The sequence below is a fragment of the Numenius arquata genome, chromosome 2, assembly GCF_964106895.1.
Source record: "Numenius arquata chromosome 2, bNumArq3.hap1.1, whole genome shotgun sequence".
NCBI lineage: Eukaryota > Metazoa > Chordata > Aves > Charadriiformes > Scolopacidae > Numenius > Numenius arquata.
This window is the reverse complement of record NC_133577.1, coordinates 39,933,746-39,938,814: the sequence shown is the minus strand read 5'-3', so window position 1 is coordinate 39,938,814 and position 5,069 is coordinate 39,933,746. Positions and strand designations below refer to the sequence as shown.

At 47.7% G+C, this 5,069-nt stretch overlaps 1 non-coding gene across 1 annotated transcript; it reads left to right on the top strand.

The window, feature by feature from the left end:
- Positions 1-3,298: 3,298 nt before the first annotated feature.
- TRNAI-UAU (transfer RNA isoleucine (anticodon UAU)) lies at positions 3,299-3,392 on the top strand. The gene is made up of 2 exons: positions 3,299-3,336; positions 3,357-3,392. It is a non-coding gene; the product is annotated as a tRNA-Ile (tRNA).
- Positions 3,393-5,069: the final 1,677 nt, after the last annotated feature.

Sequence of the window (5,069 nt, the reverse complement as noted above, 5' to 3'; positions counted from 1 at the left end):
TACTAGCTGGTATTCAGCGAGCAGCATATGTTAACAAAAAGCACATAAGCTAAATACTGTGTTTGTAGTCAGAAGAGGTATTCAAGTTCATTGGCCAGGATTTTTATCTGTATTAAAGTGATACTTGGTCATTTTTCTGTTACTCCCTATATTAATTTTTTTCCACCTAAAGAACTAGTGATAAAGACCATGAATGGTCTAGAGCCCCTGGGAAGGGGCAAGGGAAACCGACTATAAAGCCAGCAAGCATGGATGCTGCCTACTCCGCTCTGCCCATTCTACTCTTGAAAGCAAAGAGCATTGAGAAAATTGGCTCTTAAGACTTGTTTTTTTCATATTTAGTGCTAAGAAGTATTATGAAAAGTCTTCACCAGGGGAGGTTTGAATTCACCAGCAATTTGAGGACAAAATCCTCTTAGTATCATTTCAACTTTGCCTGTCTGTCCATGTGCAATACAGGGACTGATTTATCTACATTGGTGTTAAAATAATGGAGCTACACTGAAGTGATAATCTGTAGATCCTGCAAGCAGCAGGAAGCAAGTAACTTTCTGCGGCATTAGGACAGCTTTAACTTCTGCGCTTTATCTTTTCCTTTTTTTTTCTTAATATTGTGAAGAAATGGAAAAATGAAGACATAGATCTGACTAAATAATCCATTTCACCTGGTTGAACATGCTTCCTATTTTTGGTCAATTCTGTGCTTTTTCTTTTTGTTCCTTGAGAACAAATACAAAGAAAGTACTTTTTTTAAAAAAATTAAAGATTATTTATATTTAAAAACCCTATATAGTTGCTGAACACAAAAATTCAAATCAGTATAAAACTACTACTTGAATTCAAGTACAGTTATGTTCCCACAAACTAATTCAGGTGGCCAAATTTCACTGCTATATTCACAAACATACTATCAAGGGCCTCCGTCTCTGTGGGGACAAACATAAGCAGCAGGTTAATCAGGTAGCACAATAGAAGAGTTAAAGATCCCACAAAAACTAACAGAATCTTAACTGTTATCACTGTTACTTTTATAGGAAGCCCAATTAAAATACAAGAAGCAGTGATTATCATCTATATGAACACCAAAATTAGACTTACTGAGTCCTCCCTCTTGCCTGAGTCTAAGGTTAAATCTGCAATAAAGAGCTTGTCTTTATGTTCACAGCTTCAGCTTTGATTCTTCCTGACATTCTTGTATTTGCCAAAAAACCACTTGTTTGGATGAAATTATGTTCACAGCAATCTGCGTGGCATAGAATATTTTATTTTCTAGTGTAATGATGCACTGCTAAGGATAATGAAGGCAGCTGCCATTTTCTGGTATGCCAGTTAAGCCTATGTGATGATGGAAAATTTCTCTTAAGAAATGAACTGTCACTTTTCTCTTTTTCTCCATGCCAGTCACCTTCATCAATGGTCAGATACAGCAATTGCATGTTACTACACCTACCAATGGCGTACACCACTGAAACATATTCTAAGTGATTCCCACGGTAATAGTACCAACAGCAGAATCACTTGACAAGAAGCACCTTGTCTCCATTTAAAACAGTCTTAAAAGGTTTCAGCTCATTTATGGGTAAGAGGTGGGGAGAAGAGCTAATGAAGGCACACACAACTGTGACTCAATCTGCCAAAAGTAGTTGGGAGATCAATGCTACTGAAAACTGGCTGAGGGCCTGTCATCTGCTGCTGGGCCACCAATAGTTCATTTTTAGAAGCCATGGAAATCCAAGCCCTGTGTAGGACCACCCACCCTGTCATGAAGTGCCCAGAGCTTCTTGCTTTGCCCACAGTAAAGTAGCTGTAAAAAGTGAAATGCTCTAGTACTTATGTCAGTACCCTGACAGAGCAATCTGGGACAGTAAATATGGTGACCAGTGCCTAACCATGGGTGGAAAAAAAAAAAATTATGTCTCTATCTCAACTGTGTAACAGTGTTGGAGCATTGCTTAGGTTTAAATATCTGCTGGTGCCAGATACGTTTGCCATCTTCCTGCCCCGTAAAGGTAAGACAGATCCAACTGCAGAATAAATCTATGTTGGTGGTATACTTTAACAATAAACATGTGCAGTAAGGCTGTGTGTTTTCTTCTAATAACTGTTTCTAAGCATGTAGTACATCATACGTACACTGTGTTGTTTCCATGCATGTGATGTTAGCTTTTCAGATCTATTCAGCTTTTTCTTAACAGAACACCTGATTCCATCCATGAATTCTAGCAAACAGCAAGACAAAACCTTCAGGTATTGGAATAATCAGCTTAGATCCTGTACATCGTGTCTTTATATTACGGATGCTTTGTACTCAGTAAAGTACTTGGACTACAGTAAAGTAAGATCCAGTCCAGAGGTAAAGTAAGCCCTCAATGAATTGTGCATACAGGATAAACCCCAATATTTCTGGTTATTTCTATTAACCATCATTCAAAAATAATTTTATGCAATTCCTTTCAACCTGTACTACTTGTTTTGAAAGTGCCAGGGCATCCCTCGAGTTGCACACAACGGTGGTGGAGTTAGCAAGCGGGCTGCAAAGCCCAAGGCTGTGCAGCTTAGTGATACTACAGGGATAATAATTTAATTTACTGGCAGTACTTAGTTGCTTTTCTCTCTGGGTTGGCCCTGAGCACGACAGACAGGTGCACGACTTCCCCACCGATGTGAATTACGGTGAGGATGAACTTGGTGGACCCAGCGGCTAACGCCTTTTACCAAAGGCCGCCAGCAGCTCCGGTTCCGCACGCCCTGCGATCGGTACCTGTCTGTTCCGCGGCCGGGGCACAGCTCGGCGGGGCCCGCTCCAGCCGCCAGCAATGTCTGGGGGGTGAAGGGGCGCAGGGGAAGCACCGGCCGCTCCCGCTGTCCCCGCGGCGGCCCGGCGCGGAGCCGGCCGGAGGCTGCGCAGCGGGCGGTGCTGCTCGGCCCGCCCGGGCAGGCCCCGCCTTCGCGGCGGAGGGGGCCGGGCTCTCCCCGCCGCCGGGGCCCGCTCCGCCGCCCGCCGTCCCTGTGGCCGGCCGCCTGGCGGGGAGGCGGGAGGGCTTTGTCCCGGGCACCGCAGGCGCTCTCCTCCCTCACGTGTTTGGGGGCACCGCCCTCCCCGAGGGGCGCAGCGTTCGCCAACTCCCTTCTACCTCTCCCCGCACCGCCGGTAACGGCGAGAGCGCGGCCCGGGCAGGGAACCGGGCGGGCCCGGGGCAGCTGCCCAGCGCGGGTGGCAGGCGGGCGGCGCGCCGCCTTTCCGGCGCCGGGGCCGGGTCGGTGCTTGGTAAAGCGTTCGGGAGGAGTTGGTGTCAGGGCTCCAGTGGCGCAATCGGTTAGCGCGCGGTACTTATACAGCAGTACAAAGCCGAGCAATGCCGAGGTTGTGAGTTCGAGCCTCACCTGGAGCACACAGCTTTTTTGGGAGGGAAAACGGGCTTTTTTGGGAATCGGCCGCGCTCCCGAGGAAGAAAAGAAAAAAAGTTGACAGAAAAATTATGCAGCCCTGGCGGCAGCGTGGGCCTCCACGCGTGGATCCCTCCCCGCCCATGGGCCGGTGCCTGCCGGGCAGCGGCGCTGTGGGGTTTTTAGTGTGCTTGGGGGGCACCTCGGTGTGGAAAGTTTGGGTGGGGGCAACAGCACTACACAAAGGGAGCACACGTGCGGGGGCTTCCGGTGTTGGAGTTGTATGTGTATGTATATGTACATGGTTATACGGATAGGGACTCGCGTATCAACTGAAGTGCAGTGTTCTCAGAGCAGCTTGTCAGTGTGGAGTAACAGGCACTTCCCTGGTAAGAGCTGCTCGTGTGAATTTGCTGGAAATAAAAGTTATTTTACAGTTGTGTTATTTAATGCAGAGCCCAAGTAAATACTGACTGGTGCGGCCTACAACAGATGGGTCGCAATATCTCCCCCCCTTACTTTACCTCCTTTGGCAGTGACAGTCTTTGTAACTGCTCATTACCTTGGTAATGCTTCACAAATGCATGGGCCCTAGCAGGAAGGTAAATAATTCAAATAATTTCAGATTTCACAATTTGAGAGGCGACAGGGCCACGGGAAAAGGGCAGCTTCCTGAAAAGAAAGTTGGGGGGCGCTGCCTGAATGTTTGCGTAGGCCCAGATCTTGTGACCACGTGTGTTAACATCTAACCTACTATTGCAGCAGTGCAATTTATACCAAAAAGTTCAGCGAGACCCTTGAGATCAAGCGGCCAGAGGTGCCTTTGTTGCCCAGATCCATACTGCCCCTTAATGTCCATACTGCAGATGTTAACTCCCCAAAGTGCCACTTTAAGGTTTTTAATTACCACTTCATCCCTATTCTAGTTGCCACTTTGTCCCCTCTGGATTTTGCGTTAACTTCATTGATTTCGGTGGCGGTACGGTCATGCCTTGAAGCATGCTCCCTATCAGTATAAGGAAGTCTAAATCAACAAGGGAGATCTGTACTATGTCGAAGGGCAAATAAAATTCATCCTTTGCTTGCAGTGAGGTTCGCGTTTTCACCGTCATGCCAGAGCACCATGTCCCAGTGCCAAGGAATAAGGACAGTATGGAGGCATATTTGCAGAACTACTGAAAATACTATAAAAGGAAAATGCTACTTTTGTGTAACTGGGAAAAAAGCCCCAACCTAGCAGAGGGAGCAGGACTCCATTCCCCAGCCAGAGACCACTTTCTTCAGGAACTGCGTGGGGCCGGTGCTGCTCCCTGCGGCCTCTCCCCCTTCCCCTGTGTGCCTCCAGGCTCCTACGCTCCCTTCCCCAGGGAGGAACCAGCAGTTTGGGGCCTTGCTTTGGTGTGCTGGGGGGCATGATCGTGTAATTTGTGCCAAACGTGAGGTGCACCATGAAGCAGATGTTGTCCGTTGCGTTCACAGCTTTTTTGCGACTTGCCCCTGTGGTGCTGGAGAGCCGGTGGGACGAGCAGCGGGAGCTGCATGGCGCTGGGGCCTTCTTCACAAGACCTCCTTCATCCCCTTGGCCCTGCCTGGCTTTTACTCCAAGATGATTTTTGTCTTGCCTCTGGGGGGAAGAAAAAGAGAAAAAAAGACGAAAATCACGGTGTGAGATGACACTTGTT